Genomic DNA, 26,876 nt, shown 5'->3' with positions numbered 1-26,876 from the left:
AATCTTGCTCTAGAATGTGAACTCCTTCCTAATGAAACACAGGGCCAATGGCTTACCTGCTTCCACTCTATACCCAGCCACCTAAAGCAGTGACTAGCATAAAGCAGGTGGTTTATGCTTTTGTGCAAAAAAGTGGTTCCCACTTTTTTGGTGGAACTGGGTGTGGAACCCAGGGGCTTACTACCTCCGGGCTATACTCCTAGACCTATTTTATATTTTATTTGGAAACAGTTTCTCACTAAGTTGCTGAAACTGGCTTCAAACCTGCACGATCCTCCTGTCTCAGCCTCCCAAGCGTGGGGATTACAAGCGGGTGCCACCATGCCCAGCTATCATTTCCCACATTTAACTTAAAGGTAACAGGCAACACTTGGGATGGGAAAGTTATGCTCATGCCTCAGTGCTCTCAGCAGTTTGGTGTAAAACACTTTTCCTTTCCTGTGTTCACTTCTCTAATGAGAAAACTAAATCCAGGTTGTTCTCAAGTGAGAAGTGCAGGTTTGCCCTTCCTGACAAGAGTGGCTCCTTCCTCTTCCCTCATGCTGGTTCCAAGCACCACAGGCATTGTCGTCAATACAAAGGAAGCAGAGAGAGAAATAAAATTGTCACCTTAAGGGCTGGAGATGTGGATCCGCATGGAATGCTCGCGTAGCTTGCACAAGGCTCTGGATTATGCACCACAAAAACCAAAGTCACCTGGAAATTTTTTTCACCTGTGTGTGAGATTGTAACTGCCTATTCATATTTTTCCAATCCAGGATATAAAATTTCATATATTTTTCCAGAAAGGGTGAAATACTTCACATCTCAAAGTAAGTTTTTATCCTTTGAAGCTAAAGGATCTATATCTCTCTTTTTAAAACAATGGTTCCCATGGGAACAGAGTATCAGTTTCTCTTAGCAACGGCTGCAGCTTTTACAACATTGATAAACTTGGTTTCAGCATGGAACTACTTTTAGTAAGAGCTTATTGTTACTATAAAACCAAGCTTACCAGAGTAGAAAAATCCCAAGCAGAATATAAAATCATACATAAATTATAACTATATACAAACGTATGTATATGATAACTATATACAAAAATCAAGATAACCTATATACAAAGCACAAAAATTGGAAAGAAACATTAAAATAGTAAATTACCTTCTTTGTGTCGATATTTTCTAAATTTTTATTTGGTGCATAAAATATGGTACAGAGGTGATAATTAGACATTATATAATCGGGTTCTAAATTACAGGTGGAGGATGAGAGTACTGTCTAGTGCTATAAAAGCTAAGCTCTGCCTTTCCAGTAACATTTGTGAGTGGCAGGGCTCAACACCTATCCACTGGTCTCAGGCTTTTCCCAATCTTACATACTCTAAAATTTAATGATCCCATAATTTTATTTTCTCATAATAATTATACATGGGATGCCAACCTGAGATTAAAGCAGTTCTTGAACTTTGGAAAATATGAAAGTCAGTAAGAGAGCTTTTCAGAGCCAGCCACCTAGGTTGTGACCTCAGATTCCCCATCAGCAGTTTGGACTGTTACTCGGGCATCTGTGTTTTTATCCTGGTTCCCCGGGAGATTCTAAGTCAGTCATATTTAAGAGCTACTGTAGTGTCACATTCTCTGTATGGGTCTTGAAGTCTTAGAAAACGTCTAATTAGGCCGGGCGTGGTGGCGCACGCTTGTAATCCCCGCGCTTGGGAGGCAGAGACAGGAGGATCGCGCAGGTTCGAAGCCAGCCGCGCGCGCTGCCTTAGGAGACCCTGTTTCCAAATAAAAATGTAAAAATAGGTCTGGGAGTGTAGCCCGGAGATAGAAGGGCTTCCAGAAACCCCAGTACCACCAAAAATAAAAAAAAAGAAAACGTCTAATTAAAAATAAAACATTTGAGTTGGGCATGGTGGCACACACCTGTACCCCAGGACTTGGGAGGCTGAGACAGAAGAATCATACGTTTGAGACCAACCTCAGCCACCTAGTGAGACCCCCTTTCAAAACAACAAAAATATCCGGGTGTGGTGACGCACGACAGGAGGATCGCTGCTTCCAAATAAAAAAGTATAAAAATAGGTCTGGGAGTGTAGCCCGAAGGCAGAAGGGTTTCCAGGAACCCCAGTACCACAAAAAATAAAAATAAAAATAAAAATAAAATGTTTAAAAGGGGCTGGTGGTGTAGCTCAGAGGTAGAACATCCCAGGTTTAATTCCCAGTACCTCCCCCCCACACACACACACACCATTTGGCACAAGACAAATCTTCTTGAGATCATCCAACACTAAGTGATAAAGATAAAACTCAGGGCAGTTTTTGTTCTAAAATATTTAACTCAGACTCACCTATTCACCCCATTCACCTTGTTATGTTAATCTTTAATAGGGGCACCATCGAGTTGTTCACATCTTTCAAATGTCACTCTGGGCCATCTGGACCTTCTCCATGACTCATCTGCAAAGCCAGGCTGGCTCTCAGAAGCCTGCCTCGCTCACTCTCACAGAAGTGACGCTTGTTTTGGCACATGCAACAGGAATGGATCTTCTACCGATTATATGAAAGGTAACCATAAAGCGTGGAGACAGAGTAAAACAGCTTGTGAGTTACAATGTGCCTAATACCTCATATTCAAAAGACAATGCCCCAGGTGGGTGTGGTGGTGCACACCTGTGATACCAGGACTCGGCAGGCTGAGATGGGAGAATCACAGGTCTAAGGCCAGCCTCAACTATCTAGTGAGAATGTTCTAAATCAAAAAATAAAATAGGGCTGGAGGGGGCATCTAGCTTGGAGGTTCAATCTCCAATGCCACACACACACAAAAAGAATCCGTAATATCCCTTGTTCTGACATCAAAGATCAAAGATCAAAGCCAGTGAGCTTTGTCTGAGACTTTGCCTCTCCCATCTAATGCATTGAGACCCACTGGTGAGCAAAAGTGAGAAGCCCACAAAGATGCTGCAGCTTAAAGACAAGCAATGTTTAGCTGGGCGTGGGGGTGCACACTTGTAATCCCCGCGCTTGGGAGGCTGAGACAAGAGGATCGCACAGGTTCAAAGCCAGCCTCAGCCACTTAGTGAGACTCTCAACAACTTGGTGAGACCCTGTTTCCAAATAAAATATAAAAATTAGGTCTGGGAATATAGCCCAGTGATAGAAAACCTCTGGGTTCCACCCCCAGTACCACCAAAACAAACAAATAAATAAATAAATAAACAAACTAAAAAAATATAAAACTGGGAGTGTAGCTCAGAAATAGAATGCCCCTGGGTTCCATCCTCAGTACCACAGAAAAAAACAAGATGAGCAAAGTTTAAAAATTCAAAACAGATATTTATTATAGAAAGACAGTTTTTTTAATTGAATGGCCAGGAGAACGCAACACAGTGGTTATAGGATGTTGAGATTTGATGTAGGCTTTGGGTGGGAGAAGTTTTATATCCTGGTGCTTACATGACTCAATGAATGCTTTCTTTAAATCCTGCATGTTATAAAACGTCAGAATACACAACAATGAAATAGGAGTAGACACATTTCAAATGTGTTCTTACAGCAGGTGTGGTGGCAACATGCCTGTTATCCCGCTACTTAGGAGGCTGAAACAGGAGACTTGCTGGTTTGAGGACAGACTTAGCAATGTAGCAAGACTCTCATCAACCTAATGAGACCCTTTTTCAACAAACAAAAACCTAAAAAGGGCTAGGGATGCAGCTCAAAGGTAGAATTCCCCTGATTCAACTCCAGGCACACATACATGTACATGCGCGCGCGCACGCACGCGCGCGCACACACATACAGTGTTTACACTCTTTTTTTGCAAAGAAGGAAATACCTTTGCAAAGAAATTATTCACATAAACTTTGAAATAAGAATATTATTTCATTCAGCATTTACAGTCTTACTGAGTCTACTGGTGATATTTAATTTCTTGGTCTCGGTATTGGTTATATGGGTATGCTCACTTTAAATGTAGATATAAGATCTGTTTGCTTACAGTAAGTATGCTGTATTTTAGTAAAAATTTTACCTAAAATTTTATTGGATTTATTATCAATTGGCCGTACAGCTATTTGTGAGTATAAAGCTGCTATATCTTTCATAGATGGCACGTTGGGAAACTAGCAAAAGGCAGGGGAAAGAATTGGATGAGTCTCTGAGATACAAAAAATGACACCATGCCAGCTAAGAAGGAAAGCAAGTCAAGTAAAGTGTAACCCAGTGCCAATAAGAAACGTGACCATCTGAAAAGATCAAAGCCTACCATTATTACTGCTCCCTCTTACAAGAAGATCAGTAAGATATAGATCAGTGCCACGAAGCAATGTAATTTCTCTTACACAAGACCGGAGGAGCCGTGCATGGTGGCGCACGCTTGTAATCCTAGCATTTGGGAGGCTGAGACTGGAGGATCGTGGTTCGTGGGCAGCCTCAGCTACTAAGAGAGGCCCTTTGCAACTGAGTGGGACCCTGTTTCAAAATTAGAAAGAATAAAAAAAATAGGGCTTGGGGTGTCACTTGGAGGTAGAGTACCCCTGGATTCCATCCCCAATACTGCAAAAAAAAAAAAAAAAAAGACTGGAGGAAGTAGTGTGACATCATAAAAGGCAAGGCAGGATGGCAACTTATTAGCTGCATGACATTGGGTGTGTAAACCTATCTGAGCCCTCACTTATTTATCCATAAAAGGGAGACTATAAGCCGGCTGTGGTGGCACACACCCACACACCCATAATCCCAGTACTTGGGAGGTTGAGACAGAGGATCGCAGGTTTGCATCCAGTCTCAGCTTAGTGAGTCTCAGTCCACCATTTATTGAGACCCTGTTTCAAATAAAAAATAAAAATAGGATTGGGAATATATGTCAGAGATAGAATACCCCTGGGTTCAATCCCCACTACCACAAAACGAGGGGTGTGGGAAAATAAAATGTATCTTGTGGGATTCCTGTGAAGATAAAGCAAATAATACAATTGAATTATTGAGCCAATATCCAGCACAAATAATAATAATTATCATTGTTTTTCCTTCCCCAAGGTATGGAAACTTTGAGAAAAAAAATGTGTTTCCATTTAGAATTAATTAAATTTTTATTCTATTTTAGTGCTAGGGATGAAGACCAGGGCCCCATGCATACTATGAGAGCATTTTACCACTGACCTACATCCCAGTCCCTTTTTAAAAATGTTTTTTCTTGGCACATTGTAATTATACATCATTGTGAGATTCAAAATCATAAAAACAAACATTCACACAGGTCTTGCTGTGTTTCCCTTCAGGTCCCACCCCACTACCCACTCTCCCTGGACACACTAGCAATATTGATAGTGATGCCTTCATTTATGGACACAGCATAATGTGAATTGTTCATCAGTTCTTCCATTTTCCCTCCTCAACTCTCTTTCCATTCTTTTTGACTAGTCTACCAGTCACTCTCTTCACTTATCCGAAGTCCTTTCTGTTCCCTATTTTCTCTCGAGCTTCCACATGAGAGAAGACACATGACCCTTAACTTTCGGAGACTGGCTGATATCCCTTAGCATAATATTCTCTAATTCCAAATGGAATTTGATTTACCCAATCCCCTTTTATTTAATTTTGAGACAGGGTCTGCCTGAGCTGTCCAGGCTGGCCGTCAACTTCCTGTCTTCCTGTCTCCACCTCCCTATATTCCTAGCTGGAATTACAGATGTGGCCACTGCACCCAACTGTGGGAAATACACACAATGGAATTCTATTCAGCCATAAAGAAGAACAAAATTATATCATTTGCAAGAAGATGGAAATCCCTGGAGAACATTATGTTAAGTGAGATCAGCTAAGCGCAGAAGGAGAAGGTACATATGTTTCCTCTAATATGCCCAAACTAGGAAACACAGAGGATACCAGTGGGACTCCAGATAATGGACGGGAAATACCAGCAAAGCTAGAATGGAAAGATAGGAGAGGAGGAAGGCTGATCTTGATTAATGAGGGTCTACATTTGAACATGTGTAAAATTATGAATATGACATGGTTAACCTGGACAACCATTGGTGGGAGGGGGGAAGGGAAAACAGGGGTGGGGGGGAGAGGGCACCAAATGCAGTTTAAATGTATACTATTTGTGTTCAATAAAAAAATTGTTAAAAGAAAAAAAAATTTAAAATAAAAAAATAATAAAACAAAATTGGTTGTTTGGATAAAATATTATTCCATTTTTTCCTAGTAGCACTGAAAACATTTTTTAGAACCATGAAATGATTTCTGCATACGGAAGGAGTATGATTTGGGATTTCTCTCTTCTAGATTTTTAGTGAAACATAGAACATGTAACGAAAAAGCTTCTATGCATAAGCTTAGTAGTTAATATAAACCCTGGATTTGCATGGCTTTCAATTTCCTTTACAACAGTTGCTGAGTAGAATTTATCACCCTTATCTTGGTATACTCAGAAGGATAGACAAGGTGAAAAGAACAGCCACAACGGTCAGACTGTCTAAATGTGAAAATGTTTTTGAGCAAGCACTAGTTTTAATTTCCCCACCCAAGTCAAAATACAATGACGACGAAGTTGTGTTTAGACAGCGGTTGGCTCCAGGTCTCAACTTATATATGCTTTTTTAAATGCCCAGACATGGAGGGGGTCCTCTATAAATTACCTCTGTGGTAATCATATGCTATTTGGTTGGCATCAAATAGATCTGTATCTACAAAAAGCTTTGTTGATATAAAAAGAAATCCGTTAGCATAAAAACCCTTTAAAGGAACAGGGAGCCCAGTTGAAACTCACAAATGCAAGGAGGTTCTGAGGAGAGACCCTTCTTTGTTTACCCGTTGCTTTGATGGTTGAGACTCGGCGAACTGGAACCAGATTCACGGGGGCAAGCTTGCCATGTTGAGCCCTCAGATTAAACTCACATCTTGTTTTTAATTTCATTTCCTTTTTTATTTAAAAAAAGAATTTGTTATTCACTTTTCTAAATTATGCTAAAGTGTAAGCTAACTGTCTCCAGGTTGCCTCTCTGCCCAGTTGCTCACTGGATGAAACACAAATATATTATCAAAAACAGCCCGGGTGCACACCACCAGCACCACCATGACAGTGTTTAAGGGAGACTCTTGGGAATGAACTAACCTTGTCTAAGAATCCCTTACCTGGAACTATATTTCAAAAAAAAAAAAAAGATCTTTATACTCTGGCCCACTTCAGGTATTAGAAAAGAATGCTAGGAGTTTTGTCTCTATTTTATGGAAGAAGTTATTGGGGAAATGGAATTAATGTCTGATTCTAGCAAAGATTCAATGCTAACAATTTTCTGGTTTCTAACCTTGACTCCATTATTGATAGTCTTTGTCATCCCCAGCAAGCTTTTGTGCCTTGATTTCTCATCACAGCACAGAAATAATACAAGCATGCTTTATCTTCTGCAATTGGTATACCCTTGAACATCCACAGAAACCGAATGGTGGAAAATAAAATTACGAGCTTTGAACATATTAGAAAAATCAATATTTTAGGAAATCTCTTGATGAGTCTTTTGTTCTGTGAAATCCTCTATATAGCTAGCTTATTTTTCAAATAAATTTGATTTTTATTATTATATTCTTTAAAACTGGGACATATTTGAAAAGGGAAAGTGTGTGTGTGTGTGTGTGTGTGTGTGTGTGTGTGTGTGTGTTGGTTACTGGGGATTGAACTCAGGGGCACTCCTCCTCTGAGCTACACCTTCACCCCTTTTTATTTTTTATTTTGAAATAGGATCTTGCCTTGAAGTTGTCATAGTCCTGCCTCAGTGTCCCAAGTCCTGGGATGACAGGTGTGCCTCTGACTAGGTGTGATTTTTCTGGGCTATGGCCCTTGAGTGGGGCCCAGGAGAAGTTTCTGAATATCCACCTGGCTCCTTGCTGCAGTGCTGAAGAGGGAGAGTGGGTGGGTGGGGAAAGAGAGGTCTAATCTTGCAGGATGAGGATGACTCTTCAGGCATGCAATGCACTCTGCATTATTGAGAGGACAAGGGGGAAGGATAGTGTCAGCCTGAGCTGAGGAGGTGGGAAGGCAAGGAGAAAAGGCAGCGCCAGGGCTGGGAGGGACTTTTGAGCTGAGATGGTACAGAGCTTGACATGGTCAAACTAAGTGATGGAAGCGATTGAAATGTGATGCATGTAGAGGCCATAATGTTAAGGGAGAGAGAGAGAGAGAGAGAGAGAGAGAGAGAGAGAGAGAGAGAGAGAGAGAGAGACGAAGGTCATGATCTGCAAGGCTGTATGGACCACCTGCACTTTTAGCCTAACCTCGGTGGAGGAGTTTTGAACAGAAATGAAAGATGCCATTCACACAGGACAATCTGTCCCCACCACGCAAGGGTGGGTAGGTGGTAAGCAAGGGTGGACAGCAGACCACTTAGGAGCCACTGCGCTCGCCGCAGCCAAGGAAGGAGAGTGCGAAGAAAGCAGAGATGGGGAGAAATGGACAGATTCCAAATAAAACTTGAAGGTAGACTCGTCAGGCTTGTCTGTGAGGTGAGCTCTAAGGAAGTGAAGGGACGGGGACGGGGTGAGGCCGAGGTTTGTAGTGTGAGCGCTGAGTGCCACGTGCAGGTTCCTTGTGGCTCTATAGTCTTTTGGATAGAATCTCAGCTCTAGCTCTGTGTCCAGTTCTCTCTCGCTCTGTCTTCCCTCCTGAGTTCCATCTCTGTCGTTTGAACTGCCTGCTACATGTCAAACTCCTTCCTCTTCTTGTTCAGTTAAAAAACTGGAGAACTTTTTTTTTTCCCCCAGTACTGGGGATAGAAACCAGAAGCATTCCACCTCCAAGCTATACCCCAAGCCCTAATTTTTTATTCTTATTTTGAAACAGGGTTTCACTGAGTTGCAAAGGACCTCACTAAGTAGTAGGTGAGGCTGTCCTCAGACTGCAGTCCTCCTGTCTCGGCCTCCCAAGTGCTGGGATTACAAGTGTGTGTCACCACGCCCGGCTATGGAGAACTTACTGGCCTCTCTGTTGCTCCCAAGAATTGAAAGATTTTGCCTCCAAAACAGCACCAATTACACTCCCTTCCCTCTTCCCTCTGTCACATCTTCACCTCCCCCATCTGCCCAGCCACCGCTGGGCTCTTCTACTTCATGCCTGCTCTCCATCCATCCTGAATTCTATTTCCACGTCTATCTCCCCAAAGTGAAAAATCTAGTCTCTTCATATCCGTGCTCAAAAACTATCACCTATATATGACATTGAAAGTTGTCTGCCATGTAAACGCTGGCTCACCTTAGAAGCACCATCCTCATCCACAGAAGTGGCATGGCCCTGTGACCATCGGGAAGAGCAGGTAACAGGTGGGACGTGAGCGGACTGAATATGCACTGTACCTGGACTGCATTAAGACCCATTCCTCCTTAAGAATAGCATTTAAAAAAAAATTCATGCTAGAATTAGACCACCTAGCTCAGGATGAATGCTTGAATGAAACTCTAGTGGTCCTTGACTGTTTCTGTCTTACCTTCCAGATAGGAATGTGTCAGTCTTTTTTTTTTTTTTTCTAATCTCTCTTTCCCAAGTGGCAAGTCCACAGCATGGGCACATAACCCAGCCGGCCAAGCAAATGCCCTTCAGGAGTTTGACATACAGATGCTGGAGAACAACATGTTGAACGTTGGAGACCCTGAGGGCCTCTGGCCTCTGGTAATCACCTCTCCCTGCAAATGATGAGCACCTGTGTAGGAATGAGACCAGTCAGAGGAGCATGGAGCTGAGGGAGCTGCAGCCCCTGGACTTTGCAGCTACGAAAGTCAAGTGCATATCCTAGAAATGGCGGCATGAAAAGCAAACGAACACCACAAGGCACTGCCAACTAAACCCCTCCTTTGCTGTTGGTGTGTTCCTCCTTTGAGCGCCATCCACCCCAGCTCTGTGCCACTGCTCAAGCCACAGAAGGGCCCACTGGGCTTCCTCCCACCCCACCTTGCAGGGGGCCATGGAGTCCTGGACCCTGCCTGCACCCCAAGCAGCCCGCAACCCAGAGCTGCAGGAAGCACATGTGGCTATTTTGTCACCTCTGCCTTCTCTCTTCGTCATCAAAGTGCCACCCTCCCGGTGTTCCTCAGTGGGTGACCTCAACCCTAGGCAGAACTGACGCCCGGTAAAACATTTCAAAGCTCCCTCAAGATAACATATGGCACCGGTGCACCCAGAGTTGGATACAAAGTGTAATCTCATTTATTTGAGTTGAAAAACAAGGGCATAGTGTCACATGCACACACACACACACACACAAAAAAAAAAACTTTGAACTAGTAAGGTTGATCTGATTTTTATCTGGATTATCTGATTGTTGTTTTTTACAATGGAATAATAGACTATTGTCTGTTCAGTGGGAGAATAGGAATAGCTTTGATTTATTTATGATTTTGAATAAACTAATCATAGATCAAGGCAATTTTACTGCATCTCATCCGACATTGGGGGTCATGTTCGGCCAGTGCCATCCTCTCTGGGTGAGCATAGGATGCCTCTGGGTGATGCCATTACCTTTACTGTTTTAGAATATCAACTGCAACACTCGTGGCCTTGTGGCATTAATGTACCTTTCAGAAATGCCCACTTTTCTCCTTGGAAGTAATTTTAGCAGTGATAGGCTACCACTGAATAATTTCTGATAAGCAATTAGCACATATCAAATCAAGGCACGGTACTCAAGGTTTTATTTGCTACTAGAGATATAGCAGGGGTTACCCATTAAAAAGCATCTGTGAAAAACTTCTGCCATTATTATGGAAGCACTGAGCAATATTCAAATGGAGACAACTCAACCATTTAAATAAATGTGTTTTTAATCATAAAATGTCACTGTTCTACAGACCTGTTTTTCCTATTAACATGTTGGAGATAATGTTAATGAGATTTAGTGTTTTAAGAGCAGTTGAAATCTTATTATGAAAGGCAACAGAGAGGGACACAGCAGTGTCTGAAGCTGTGATTCATTATTTATCTGTGTGAAATCTAATGATGCTTAAATCTGTGTGTGAATTGTCCAACCAAAAAAAAAAATATATATATATATATATATATGTATATATATGTATGTATAGATGTATTACACGTACTATATGAGGACAAAACAGCATTACTTTTCATAGCTTGAGATGAAAGAAATAATATAAATAAAACACATCAGGGTTGGGCATTTTAGCTGGTAGGGGTTCCCAAGTTATTTCAGAAATCAGCTCTATTTTGAAGTATGAATGTACTTGAGCTGTAAGTCACTGTGTTTACTCACGAATAATGCCTCTAAAGAAAGAACACCCTATGCCGAGCACAGAAGCACACACCTATACTCTCAGTATTTGGGTGGCTGAGACAGGAGGGTCACGGTTTCGAAACCAGCCTCGGCAACTTGGTCTGACTCTCAGCAACTTAGCAAGATCCTGTTTAAAAAGAAAAAGGGCTTGGGGTATAGCTTGGAGGCCTGGGTTCAATCAGAAAGAGAGAGAGAGAGAGAGAGAGAGAGAGAGAGAGAGAGAGAGAGAGAACGAACCTACATAGAGCATGTGGAGAGAGGTCATTGTTCTTTGGACACCTTCTCCTCTTGTTACTCCCTCCGACTTGGTAAGCGTGGATTGGACCAGGAGCAGCGCCATGACCCAGGCCAGAATCAGTGTCATCAACTTGTGCCAGACAATACTCTACACCATCAGATTTATTCTCTCATAAATCTAAACTAAGAGAGAACTAGAGAACAAGAGGACAGGTGTTAGGAGATCAAGCTTAAAGGTGTGCGGAACTGCCACGAAGAAGAGTCCAAAACAGCCACACTGCCTGCTGCCTGCTGGTGTGGCTGCCCTCTGTGCTCACCATTCAGGAGGCCGAGTGCTGGGGTTTGAGCGTCCCCCAGGGCTCCAGTGTTGAAGGCGAGGTTTCCAGTGCAGCAGCCCCCAGTGGGCTTAGGGAGGCACCTGGAGCAGGAGGGTTCCACCTATGCAGTGGACCCAGCCATTGAAGGAGTCATAGTTTATGGGGCTATTAGGAAGTGGGGCCTGGTGAAAGAAAGCAGGTCACTGGAGGCCTTCAAAAGTCTTTATTATTTTATTTTTTAAAATTTATGTCGTTCTTTCTCTCTCTCTCGCTCTCCTTCCTGTCTGCCATGGGGTGAGCTGCTTTGGGCATGCCCTTCCTCCATACTGTTCGGTGGCACCACAGGCCTAGAAACAATGGAGCCAAGGACCACAGACTAAAACCTCTAAATTGAGAGTCGAGATAAATCTTTCCTCCTTTTGTTTTTCTTTTTTTTTGTTTGTTTGTTTGTTTGTTTTGTTTTGTTTTGTTTTGTTGTCTTTTCAGTTGTGGCACCAGGGATCAAACCCAGGTATTGCCCGTGCAATAGCAAGTGCTTTTCCTCTAAACTGCATCCTAGCCTCTTTCTTGGGCATTTCGTCACAGTGACTGAAAGCTGTCTAACACACCAAGCCAAGGGGACTATTGGAGCTCAGGAGCTCAAGACCAGCCTTTGCAACAGAGTGAAACCACACTCCTTTCTGCAATGTTTGGGAAGCAGACAGAAATTATGGGCATTGGTGGATATGAAGGCTGAGCTCCAGCTGAGACAGATTGGTTTGCATGTAAGGTAGAAGTAGTCTCAGAGATCCCCTGCATTTCCACAGAATTCTTACAGCCTTAAAATTAGCGTCCAGTTTCCCAGGACTGTGAGTGCACAAGCATGTCTGACAGACCCAGGAAGAAAGTGACAGAAGCTACATTGCAGCCAGGTGTGGTGGCGCACGCTTCTAATCCCATCACTTGGGAGGCTGAGACAGGAGGATCGTGCAGGTTCGAAGCCAGCCTCTGCTGGCTTAAAAGACCCTGTTTCCAAATAAAAAATATAAAATAGGTTTGGCAGTGTAGCCTGGAGGTAGAAGGCCCCTGGGTTCCATCCCCAGCACCACCAAAAATAAAAAAATAAAAAATAAAAAGAAGCTACATGGCAGAGAGCAGTTTCAGGACTCCTGATAGGGACAGAGCCCAAAACAGAGAGGAAGCGGAGTGTGGTGGTCTGCACCTGCAATCCCAGCACTCGGGAGGCTGAGACAGGAGGATCACAGGTTTAGAGACACCCTCAGCAACTAGTGAGACCCTGTTTCAAAATTAAAAAAAAAAAAGGCTTGGAGTGTAGCTTAGACGTAGAATGACCCTGAGTTCAATCCCTAGTACTATTCACATACACACAAAACCACAGTGAGGAAATCCAATAGGGTGAGCTGGAGGAAGCTGCAAGGGTTTGGGAATTGTAAGAGAAGAGTGATTCAGGGTAGAGTCCAAGGCCCCACCTGAAAGCCACAGGCTTTCCTTCACAGTCTTTACCCGTGGGAAAGAGGGGTGTGATAAATCAGAAAGAGCTTCATCATTTGCCATGTTGCGCAGATCAGAGGAGGCTGAAGGGAAAAGGCATTTCCCTGTGACACACACGCAGGTGAATGACAGATGTCCTCGGCACATCAGCAATCAGGGGTGTGCAGCACCCCTGGGGAGCAGCGTGGCCTTGCTCTTGTGAAACATCAGCGAGGGCTCAAGTGGCAGCCAGGACTGCAGGTAGCAGAGCCCTGGAAGCTAAAATTACACCTCTCTAGCCGGGCGTGGTGGCACAACCAGTAATCCCAGTACTTGATTGGCTGAGAGAGGAGGATCGCAGGTTCGAGGCTAGCCTCAGCAACTTAGCAAGGTCCTCAGCTCAGATATAGAATGTCCTGGGGTTCAATCTCACCACCAAAAAATAGGTACATCTCCCCCATGCACTCTGAGATGGGACAGAATTGACACGCCATCGCTGTGCAAGTGGAGACTAGTGATCCAGGGACTCCACAGACAAAGTGCCCAGGGAGACTTGTCCAGGTATCCCAGCTGCTGGGGCTGAGGACATTCCCATCAGGATTCCCAGAAGATGCAGAGCAAGCAGGACAGGAAGAGAATGGAACAGACACACTTGGGAAAAGTAGAAACTGACCTTGGGACTACTGATAGCTTTGAAATCTTATTTCAAATTTAGTCCATAGTTCGTTCTTTCTTTCTTTCTTTCTTTCTTTCTTTCTTTCTTTCTTTCCTCTTTCTCTCTCTTTTTACTGGAGATTGAATCCAGAGGTATTCTGCCTCTGAGCTACACTCCCAGCCCTATTTTATTTTTATTTTGAAATGGTCTCAATAGGTTGATGAAAGTTTCACTTGCTGAGGCTGTCCTTGAACCTACTATCTTCCAGTCTCAGCCTCCCAAGTACCAGAATTACAGGTTTGTGCCACCACACCCAGAAGATCTCTTTACAATAACTACCCCCAATTCCTTTCTTGTAGTACTTTGAGTAAGTCTCTACTTCTTGCCACAGGAAAACACTCTAATTAACCAAAGAAATTGAAAGATTAAAGATAGAAGTCATGCCATCATTCTTTGACCTCCAGCAAATCGCCAAGTTTCCACCTGCCTGGGTCTTTTCCTGCTTTGTATTCCTACCTCCTACTTCCATCCTAATAATTGATTGGTTTAAGCTCTTATTAATATGTCAAGGGGCAAGGCTGTTTGCCTCTGGTGTGCATCACATTTAAAGATGGGTTTTGGTGGCGCACACTTGTAATCCCAGCATTTGGGAGGCCGAGACCGGAGGATCGCGGTTCGTGGACAGCCTCAACTACTTAGGGAGGCCCTCGGCAATTCAGTGAGACCCTGTTTCAAAATAAAGAAATAAAAATAGGGCAGGGGATATAGCTTGATGGTCCATCCCCAGACCCACAAAAAAAAAAAAAAATGGGTTTTGTTTCCATTCTTCTGAGGATTCTCCATACTGTTTTCCAAAGTGGTTGCACTAATTTGCAATCCCACCAACAATGTTTTAGAGTTCCCTCTTCTCCACATCCTCACCAGCATTTGTTGTTGTTTGTATTTTGAATGATTGCCATTCTAGTTGGAGTTAGGTGAAATCTCAGGGTATTTTTGACTTGCATTTCTCTGATTGTCAATGATGTTGAGCACTTTTTTCATGCCTTTATTGGCCATTTGAATTTTTTCTTTGGTGAAGTGTCTATTTCGTTCACTTGCCCATTTTTTGATTGGATTATTTGTTTTTTTAGTGTTGAGTTTCTTGAGTTTTCTGTATATCCAGCAATACCACTTCTGGGTATCTACCCAAAAGAAAGGAAACCAAACTACCAAACTAATGCATGTGTATCTATGCTCATAGCTGTACAATTCACATAGCCAAACTATGGAACCAGCCAAGATGTCCATCAACAGATGAATGGATTACAAAACTGTGGGATATGTACACAATGGAATTCTACTCCGCCTTAAAAAACACAATTGCAGCATTTACAGGGAAATGGATGGAACCGGAGGACGTTATGCTAAGCGAGATCAGTCAATCACAAAAAATAAGAAATTGGATGCTTTCCCTAATCTGTGATAGCTAGGGAGAAATGGGTCATAGGAACAACTCTAGATGAAAAAGGAAATCCTATAGAGAAGCAAATAAAACAGCCTAACTGTGGGGATGGTAGGGGGGAAGGAGGAAACTCTTTAAAGCACACGGTGTACTTATTCATATCATAGTCAACCACTAAGCCAAGCATGGGAGGGAGGGACGGGGAGAGGGTGGGGTGGGTGCTGGCTGGGTGATGTGTGCATGGATGTCTACACAAGTTTTTTACCCCATTATGATGTATGAATACAATGCACCAATAAAAAAATTTTAAAAAATAAAGATGGGTTTTGGAGCCACAAAAAGCATAATGAATTAAGCACCTACAATACTAAAGAGATGTAGTTCCTTGCTGCCACACTGTCCTTAAGTCATTCGTGACTGCCATTATGGGGTTGTAATAGTAGTGTTGTTAGTGGGGGAACTGAGGCTCAGAAAAGCGAAAGGATGCATACAGAAAATGGCAGAGCAGAGACTGGCACTCGCGCCTTTCTGATGTCGTAGCTTGTGCTAGCTGCACCCGGTCATCGCCAGCTCTGTGTGTGAAGGGATCTGGGTGGATCCTCCAGCACTTCCACTCACACACAGTGGATTGCAAGTAGCGCTACCTGGAGAGTGCTCCTGGGATGGAAGACAGGAGGGGTAAAAGGGGCAGAAAGAGCGAACTGCATAAAAAGTGGATGGAGAGAAGCAAGAGACTGCATAAGGCCTGTGTAGTGATGCTATTTCATAGGGGTGGGAGAGGAATTGGAAGATATGGAAAAGATTCCAACTTGCATCTCCAGCCTTAACCAGGCGGTTAATCTCACATTCACCATCATAAAAGGCACCGGGTCTGAGAGGCAGTCAGTTGAGTCTAGAAAGCAATCTCTGGTATTTTATCAATGTAAAGTACAGTTTCCCTTTTTAATTTTGGGAAATTTCATATTGTATGATTTACTATTCCCCCCACAGCCACCAGTGCCATTTGCCATCCATTTGGTATCTGGACCAAACCCAAGCTTCACTGGCAGAAGAAAATGGGTTTGACAGGATTGGGAAGCACTGCATATTGGTTACAAGAACTGGCCTTGGAGCCAGAATAAAGGAGTTCAAATCCTTCTTCTGATATTTGATGGGGTGTCTTTAGGAAGTCACTGCACTGTGCCAAGTTACCTGTGTTTCAGGTTGATTAGGGTGACCAGGCCTCCTAGTTTGTTCTTGATATGGTTTGAGCATTTCTCCAAAGTACATGTGTTGGAAACTCAATCCCCAGTGCAATAATGTTGGGAGGTGGCATCTTTAAGAAGGACATGATTAGGGCTGGGTGTGGTGGTGCACTCTTGTAATCCCTGCGCTTGGAAGGCTGAGACAGGAGGATTGGAGGTTTAAGACTACCCTCAGCAAATTAGCGAGACTCTCATCAACCTAGTGAGACCCTATTTCAAAAACAAAAAGTAAAAAGGCCTAAGGATGTGTACCTCAGAGGTAGAATGCCTCTAGATATAATCCCCAGTACCACCATCAAGAAGAGCAGGAGGAAGAGGAGAAGGAGGAGGAGGAGGAGGAGGAGGAGGAGGAGGAGGAGGAGGAGGAAGAAGAGAAGGAGATTAGAAATGACTTAGTATCATTATGGTGGGAGTGGACTTGTCATAGGAATGGGCTTGTTATAAAAGTGAGTTTGTTCCCCTCTTTCTCTCCATCCCCCACATGCTCTTCTGCCCTTCCACCCTTCAATCGAGAGATGATTCAGCAAGAGGTCCTTGTCAGACCTGGCTTGCCTGTCTTGGAGTTCCCAGCACCCAGAGTTATGACAAGTAAATTCTGCTCTTAACATATTGCCCAATCACAGGAATTCTACAATAGCACAAAATAGACCAAGCTAGCTCCATTCTGAAGGGCTTCTCGCCACGGTGAACTTCAAGTGCTAAAACAGAAAACAACCTAATTAGAGAATAAGCAAACCGGGGCCAGTTGGTCCAACCAAGACCAGGATACTGCAGGTGAAGCACTAAGAACAGCGAGTGTCTGCCACATTCGCCAGTGGGTATGCGAACCGGCTGCTAACATGACAACTAAAATTGCAGTTTCCTCTGAACTTGTGGCTCTGGGGCTAGGTCATGGTGTTCTCTGTCTCCAAAGCCCAAGAATCCCTGAAAACAGGGCAATGATGAGGGTGGATATGCCTGTGCCGACAGGGGAGGCCTTGGCAGGAGGAGGGCCAGCCAGGCCCTGGGCTCCTCTTCCGGCCCAGAATAATGCCCAAAGTCTCGCCCTGCCCCCAGCCCTGAGCCAGGCCCTGGTAGGTCTGCACGGGAGGCTACAGACAGAATTTGATCTGCTGGGTGATGCTGTCAACCTTTGGAGTCAGCCTTCTGGTCATGATAGCCTGACTTCCTCAGGAGTTCTGAAAGAGTTTCTGGATAAAAGAAGGAGCTGGCTAGATCCAGCGCTTCTGGCACACTGGCCTCGGGCATCATGGGAGGGCCCACTTCTTACAGACTGATCAGATACTTTATCTCTGAGGAGCTTGTGAATTTCATCACTGCCCAGCCTCAGAGGTAGAAACAGTGTATGCTTTAGTGCTGGGCTTAAGTACTCAGGGATTCTAGACTGCTTGAGTATGATCACAACCTGCTTTTCTTCCCTAAACTTTTGTCCCCATATTTGCAAAGCTGAGATAATAATTGCTAGTACTTACTAAGCACACACTGTGTGCTCAGCATCTGACATAGAAAATCTTAGATAATCCTAAAGACAAATCAGAGAGGTATATATTTTAGGAATCTCATATTAGGGGACTCTGAGGCATGGGGAGATTAAATAACTCACTAAAGGTCATACAGCTTGCAGGTGGCATAACCACATTCAAACTCAGAAGGTCTAGCTCCATAAATCAATTATTTTTATTTTTAAATTTTTGTTTATTTATTTGTGATACTGGGTTGTGGACCCAGGGGCTAAGAGCTATACCCCCAGCCTTTTAAACAGGGTCTCACTAGGTTGCTGAGAATCTCACTAAACTGCTGAGGCTGGTCTCAAACATCTCAGCCTTATAAGTACTGGGGTTATAGGGATGTGCCACCACCCAACTGGCTTCAAATTTTTTAATTCAGAGATTTTCTGAATCTGTCACTAAAGTATCTGTGTATAAGTTACTTTGGGTTTTTTTTGTTGTTGTTGTTTGTTTTGTTTGTTTGCTTTTGGTAACAACCCAGTGAGGTAGGCATTTGGTCAGAAAATATCAAAATGTTATTCCTACCTCTCTGGATTGTTTTGAAAAACAAAGTAACACATACACAGATACTTTGTAGGTAGAAAGACCATAATAAATACTAAGTGTTACTATTTCAAAGGAAGAAAAACTGAAAAGAGAGTCAAGGTAAGTGATTCTACATCAGTAGACTCATGATTCACAGGTACGAATAGACAGGGAAGCTAAATATTTGTAATTTGAGTACTTGGAAGATTGAGACAGGAGGATTTCAGGTTTGAGGATAGCCTGAGCAACACAGTGAGACTCTCAACAATCTTGCAAGACCCTGTTTCAAAAGAAGAAAAAAAGGGCTAGAGGTGGTATAGCTTCGAGGTAGGATTGCCCCACCACATACAGACACACGTGAATAGACAGTGTCTACTAAGCCAGCCTGACATGTCTGAAGACCTTAACAAGTGTTTATTGAGTTATTGAGTACATATTCAGTGACTGGTGCTATACAAAGAACTCTGCACAGCTGTGAGCAAAACCAGATACTGTTCCTACCCTCCTGGAGCTTGTGGTCCAGAGTAAGAGATTAAAATGGAACAAATCCTTCCACTTAGAAAAAGAAGAGATAAGTCAACAACCTAAAAAGGAAATTAAGAAGTTAGCTCCACTTAGAATAGCAGCAAAAGAATAAAATACTTGGGAATAAAGTTAACTAAGGGGGGATTCATGCATGTGAAAATTAAGTAATTAAGGTAGACACAAAATAAGTGGAAAGATATCTCCTGTTTAAGGATTTGACATAATATTACTATCATCAAAGATATCTTACAGATTTTTATGCAATCAGTATTAAAATCACAGTAACATTTTTTGCAGAAATGAAAAAAAATTATGCTAAGATTCATGTGGAATCTTAAGGGATGCTGCATAGCAAACATAAAAGGACAAGCTAGGCATAGTGGTGCACACCTGTAATCCCAGTCTTTGGGCTGAGACAGGAAAATTAAAGGTTCAAGGCCGGGACATGGTAATTTAGAAACCCTCAGCAACTTAGTAAGACCCTGTTTCAGAATAAAACTAAATAAATAAAATAAAAAAGGACAAATTTTGTTTTATACTTCCCAACTTCAAAATTTATTACTAAACTACAGAAATGAAAACAGCATTGTACTGGCAAAAAGACAACATATGGACTGAGATAGCTTAGAAATAAATCTCCAACTATGGGCTCAAATTATTTTTGGCAAGGTTGACAAGACCATTCAATGGGAAAATGGCAGTTGTTCAACAGATGATATTGGGAAATCTAGATAATCACATGCAAAAAACAATTTGAAGTTAAGCCTCACCTTACACCATAAGGAAAAAATTAACTTAAGATGAATCCAAGAATAAAGTGTGGCACACACATCTGTAATGCCAGAACTAAGAAGGCTAAGATAGAAGGATCACAGTTTTGAAGCCAGCCTCAGCAATTTAGCAAATCCTGTTTCAAAATAAAAAAAATAAGTCAGGCATGGTGGCACACCCTTGTAACCCCAGTTCTTGGGAGGCAGAGACAAGAGGATCTCAGGTTTGCCGTTGCAGGGGGGCCTTTACAACTTAGTGAGACCCTGTTTCAAAATAAAGAATAAAAATTAGGTCTGGGGTTATTGCTCAGAGGTAGAATGCCCCTGGGTTTTATCCCCAGGACCACAAAAAATAAATAACTAAATAAGTAAGTAAATAAACAAATAAATAAAGCTGGGAGTGTGGCTCAGGAGTAAAATGCACAACACCAAAAAAAGGAAAAAGAAAAATAAATAACTAAATAAGTAAAAATAAATAACTAAATAAGTAAGTAAATAAACAAATAAATAAAGCTGGGAGTGTGGCTCAGGAGTAAAATGCACAACACAAAAAAAAAGGAAAAAGAAAAATAAATAACTAAATAAGTAAGTAAATAAACAAATAAATAAAGCTGGGAGTGTGGCTCAGGAGTAAAATGCACAACACCAAAAAAAAAGGAAAAAGAAAAAAGAAATCAAAGGCCTAACATAGACCTAAACTTCTAAGAACTCTTAGAAGAAAACTTATAGGAAAAGCTCCTTGACATTGAGTTTGGCAATTCTTTCTTGAATATGACACCAAAAGCTCAGGCAACTAGGGCTGCATAAAAATTTAAGACTACTGTGAATCAAATAATATAGTCAACAAAGTGAAAAAGAAACCTACAGAAAGGCAGGGAATGTTTGAAAAATCATTTATCTGACAATGGGTTGATATCCAGAATATATTTTTAAAAACTCCTATAATTCAACAACACAACAATTAATAAATAGGAAAAAATTTGAACAGATATTTCTCCAAAGATATGCAAATGAACATTAAGTACATGGAAAATGCTGAATGTCACAGAGTTAAGGAAATGTAAATCGAAACTACAAGGAGACACTACCTCACACCTACGTGGATGGCTGGGGGGAGGCAGGTGTGGACGGTTGTTGTTTTATACATAGAGAGTCTCAGTTTTTTCAGGATGAAGTTCTGGAGATGGAAGTTCTTTGCATATGCAAAGTCCACACAAGGTAAGGGTTCTTCAATCACTCGGGATGCTTTTTAGCTAAAGCCTAAAGACATAACTTGTTTTCTCCTGACGACATCATCATCATCATCATCATCATCATCATCATCATATTATTATTATTATTATTATTATTATTATTATCATATCCTCTCTCCCTCTCTTTCACATTGAGATGTACCTTACAAGCATAGCTTGCATAGATTTTTTTTTTTTACTAGAATTGAACTCAAGGCCATTCTATCTCAGAGATATACCCCAAGCCCTTTTTATTTTTTATTTTGAAACAGGGTCTCATTAAGTTGCCTGACTGTCTAAGTTTCTGAGGCTGTCCTCGAACCTTCAATCCTCCTGTCTCAATCTGCCAAGTACTGGGATTACATACAGGTGTGTGTGCACCACCACTCCTCAGATCTTCAGTGAATGGCTCACTAGATTTAGTTTAGTACTTTGATTGCAGTAACAGTCCAAAAAGGTGCTGTTGTGTTTCCTTTACTGCTTCTGTTCCCTTCTCTTGGAGACAGTGGTGGGCTGGGGGCTGAGCAGACAGTAGCAGGAAGCCGTTCCACATAGAAGAAGACTAAAGAGATCTGACAACTGACTGTAACCTCTGATCCTGAACCAGATCTTGTTCTAGAAAGGAAAGAGATACTGTTGGGAATGTTGGTAAAATTTGAATGGTGTCTCTGGAATGGATGGTAGTGTTACAGTAATGCTAGCATATTTTAAGTGTCGCTGCTTTAGAAAAATGCACAGATGCATTTAAGGGTTGATGGAGCATTCTGTTGACAACTTAAATTATTTAGAAAAATAAAAATGGTAAGGGGTGTACATGTGGATATAGATAAGACAGAGGCAGAGAAAGACAGAAAACAAATGTGTTGAAATGTTAACAATTGAGATAACTAGCTGAAGAAGATATGGTAGTTCTATGTATCACTTTTACAACTTTTCCAAAAGTTTGACATTATATCATGATAAATTATTTTAAAAGACATTTTATCTAAATAAACCCATAGGTGAGAAAATAGGTAACAAGTAACATCAGAAATGAAGGTTCATTTTTCTCCTTCCTCTCTCTCTCTCTCTCTCTCTCTCTCTCTCTCTCTCTCTCTCTCTCTCTCTCTCTCTGACAGATTCTCACTGTTTCCTAGGCTAGCCTCAAACTCTTAACCTTCCTGCCTCAGCTTCCCAAGTACCTGGGATTATAGGAGTGCACCAAGGCACCAGGCTGATAAACCTTTTATCCACCACTGAATTTGGAAAAATAAAATTCAAGAGAAAATAATTTTTAGTGTTTACTTAGCTTTCTGCATAACAAAGTAGGATCTGTTGCGAATAACATGCTGTTGATAAATTAATAAGCACCTTGATCCAGCAACTACTTTCATTAGCATAAGCTGGTCATGGGATATGTGGATGCAGTCTCCTTCCAGGGAAGGAGCTCAGCACTAATCCCAAACCGCATCTCAAACCAGCCCACCTCCATGATGCTGCCCTTTCCAGCCTGAGGAAATCAAGCACAAAGGAAACCTCCCAACAGCATCTTGCCTGTTGACAAAACTTGGGCGAAGCTGTAAATCCAGAGGATACTGAAGTGAAACTGGAACAGCACTGCGCGCCTCAAAGTTCTTAGCCATCTGCAAAGTCACCAAAGGCCAGATTCAAGTCTAGGCACAAGGCACGGGTTTCCACATGCACCTGAACCCTGCAGCACAGAGAGGCAAGCTCCCTTGTATGGTAAGGTAGGAGCCCACACAGGGAGCATCTTGGGAAAATAGAGGCAGATGAGGCCTGAATCTCTGTCATTCCCACAGGCAGGCTGCTGTAAACACATGTGTGGACACACAACAGCTGTGCTGATCAGCACAGAGCTAGGTGCCCCTGTGCAATTATATCACATAAACAACTTTTTTTGGACTGTAAATGTATAGTCTTACATATTTGTTGAAAATTTTGCTGGAGGGCTGGTGAAATCAACTCTCTATGCAGCTCAAAAAAAAAATCACATATTGGAGGAATACAATTCAATTTCAGGAACTTTTTATTTTGGGTGCTAAGAATTGAACCCAGGGGCATTCTACCTATAAGTTATACCTCCAACCCATTTTTTTATTTTTTCAAAACAGAGTCTCACTAAATTGCCATTGCTGGTCTCGATCCTGCAATTTGTATCAGTCTCTTAGTTACTGGGAGTACAGGCGTGTGCACCATCACATCTGGCTCAAGTACATTTTTATGAGAAAAAATCATCATGGCTTTCTTTTCACAGTAGTTTGAAAATTTGTCTAAAGGCAAACTTTTTCAAATTTCTTTAAAGCAATATATAATGGAAAGTGAAAATCAATTTATTGATCAAAGTCGTGTGTGTGTGTGTGTGTGTGTGTGTGTGTGTGTGTGTGTGTGTGGTGCTGGGGATTGAACCCAGGGGCATTGTACCTCCAAGCTGCCACCTCCATTACATTTTATTTTTTATTTGAAAACAGGGTCTCACTTGAGGTGGGCAGAATACAGAATAAAGTAATGGACACTTTATTAACTAGTTTCTTAGTCTGGAAAAAGCAAGATTGAAAGGGTGGTGAAGAGAAACTTAGTTACAGCTTTTTTTGTTAAAAAAAAAAAAAAAAAAGAGGAGCCGGGCGTGGTGGCGCACACTTGTAATCTCCGCACCTGGGAGGCAGAGACAGGAGGATCGCGCAGTTCGAAGCCAGCCGCGCGCTGGCTTAGAAGACCCTGTTTCCAAATAAAAATGTAAAAATAGGTCTGGGAGTGTAGCCTGGAGATAGAAGGGCTTCCAGGAACCCCAGTACCACAAAAAAAAAAAAAAGAGGAAATTTAAGGTGAGTGATCTTTGAGATGTTTGTTCTACCTCCAAGTTACGCCTCCAGCTTATTTTATTTTTAAATTTTGAAACAAGTTTCACTACATTGCTAAGGGTCTCCCTAAGTTGCTGAGGCTGGCTGCTATCATGTGATTCTCCTGTCTTAGCCTCCCAAGTATTGGAATTACGGGTCTGTGTCACAATACGAGGCTGTGATCTTTTGTGCATGGGGAGATGCAGGGGTTTGTGGGTACTTGGGATTGAACCCAGCCCTATTTTATTTTTTTTATTTTTATTTTGGTGGTACTGGGGTTCCTGGAAGCCCTTCTACCTCCAGGCTGCACTCCCAGACCTATTTTGTATATATATTTTTTTATTTGGAAACAGGGTCTCCTAAGCCAGAGCGGCTGGCTTCAAACCTGTGCGATCATCCAGTCTCCACCTCCCAAGCGCAGGAATTAATTACAAGCGTGCGCCACCACGCCCGGCCCTATTTTACTTTTAATCTTGAAACAGAGTCTAAGTTGCTGAGGGCTTCATTAATTTTCTGAGGCTGACTTTGAATCTGTGACCCTCCTTTCTCAGCCTCCCCAGTACTCGGATTATAGGCCTGCATAGCACACCTGGTTTGGGCTATGATTTTCATTTTATTTTGTTTACCTGAGCCTGAACTCATCTCCTTCTTCACTGTACTTCAGGTGAAAAGAAAAGAAAGGAAAAACCAGTTTTCTCTCCAAATTTCCTACCTCTTATCTCTAACTCCCATCCTAAAGCTTCAAAATCCCAGCACCACCTCTTTGTTGGTTTTCTCAGGCTGCTCTCAGGGTAGAGATGTAGATACCACTTCCCCACCCTGCAAACAGCATTTAATGCTCACATTCTTTCTTTCTCCCGCTCACCCATGGCTACCTCCTGCCTGGCAGTTCTGGATTCTCACCCAGTTTCTTCAGCGCTGCTGCTACAGTCTGCCCTGTTCCCTCACCTCCAGACTCGTCCCCACTCAGCCTCCTACCTACCTGCCACTTTTCTCCATTCTTCCAGGGCCCCACTCTTCCTCCCCCCTCTGCAGTGAGTGTAGACCTTGCATGTTGTCATATCAAACAGCCCCTTTCCTACCACATCTTAATTTGTGATGGGATGCTGTTCCTCAGCCCCTCATGAAAATGCTCTTCTCCTGGCCCAGCTTCCCGGCCCCTGGACCTTTTACCTGCCTCACCGATCCAATCCTATCTTCTTCGGGAACCCCTTGTCCTTTGCCCATGCCCATTTCCATGAGAGCTTCTCCTCAAAGTTCCAGACGTGGCTCTCCTTCCTGTGGACTCCACCCGGTGCCAGAGTGCCACTACCTCTGCCTGCATCCAGGGCCCGCTCTCACCCAAGCCAGAAATCTCTTATCTCTCCTCTCTCCTGCTGGTCCTCTCTTCTCTCATCTCTCACATGCAAATGACTCTTCAGTCATAAACATCTCTCAGTTCAAGGCCTCTGTCTCTAGCCTCTCTCCCTGCCTCCAGCTGAGCCCTAGATTTCAGCCAACTGTCTCCAACCTCTGTGGGCCCCTTAATTCTGCAAAATCATTCTTTCCAAAATCAGATCTGATTATGCCTCTGTGATGATTGGAAATCCATTATTGGCTCTTCATTCCTCTAGCCAGGATTTCCAGTATATCCTGGAAACTTTAAAGGCACAACTTGGGTTGTGGGAAAGGGATTTTTAGTACTGATTCTAACAAAATGTTTTTTAAAAATTAGAGTAAGATTAACTCATATACATAATAGAGGGCAAAGGAAGTTCAGGTGAATTGTTAACATATAACAGGGGGCTGCAAAGCTATTTTGTGCTTAGAGAAGGCCATTTAGAGCCATGGTTTAGGATTCCTAAGAAGCTGGCATTCATTCCATCTCCTCTGCCATTATGAACAGTTCATTTGAAAAGTTGAAGTGGAATTTTGTCCTATTGATAAATTAAGTCTTCATGCTTTTGGTCTGTGTCCACCTTTCAGTACCACATTTTGCTACTGGCTGTCTCCTCACCTCCTCCTCAGTCTCCTCCTCTTCCTAATTCTCTTCTTTCTCTTCTTATAATTTTACTGGTGCAATGTAATGATACATTGTAGTAAGAGTCAAGATGATGCATTCATATATACACACATCTCTTGGTGTGGTTCTCTTTGTATCCCATCACTCTATCCCCTCCTCCCTCCCAGCACGTGCTAGTAAGGTTGTTAGTGATACCATCCTATAGCAACATAATATTATTTGTTCTGTTTCCTTCCTAAGGCCTCTTTTTTCCTTACCTTGATCCCCTCCCACTATTCTGTTGATCTATCTCCTAAAGACATGAAATTCCTTTTATTTCCCCTTTTCTTTCTAGTTTTCACATAGGAGAGAAAACATATGAACCTTGACTACCATCTCAATTCACTATGCCAATTCTGCTTCCTGGAACGACCTTCCAACATCTTCTTTTGACAAAATCTTTTTATTCTTTAGGATCCACCTCTGTTGTCACCTCCTCTAAAAGCCATCCTAAACTCTCCAAAGCAGAGTCAATGGGCAGATGCCTTTTTCCCATCCAGGCCCTCAACATGGTGCACTGAGGTGGCTTGTCCCTCCATCTGTCTTCCCCACTTGCCCACAAGTGCCTGACTTAAGCATGAGTGCCTGACTCTAGCTTCTAAAGGCTAGAATAGTCCTTGTACACACCATTTGTACTCAACAAAGGTCTGAAAAAAGAAGATGGGCAGGTAAGTGGTTGCTTTCTAACAGATAGGAGGAAGAAGAAGGAAGGAAAAACTTAGAGTTGAAAAGAACAAGCCACCATCACAATGGCCTTTCATTGCTGCAGGTCTAGTCTCCTTGGACCTTCCACTTCTGACCCCTTCTCTTGATT

The sequence above is a fragment of the Muscardinus avellanarius genome (genome assembly GCF_963383645.1).
Source record: "Muscardinus avellanarius genome assembly, chromosome: 8".
In the NCBI taxonomy this organism is placed as follows: Eukaryota; Metazoa; Chordata; class Mammalia; order Rodentia; family Gliridae; genus Muscardinus; species Muscardinus avellanarius.
The sequence above is the reverse complement of the archived record's forward strand: the minus strand, read 5'-3'. Positions refer to the sequence as shown.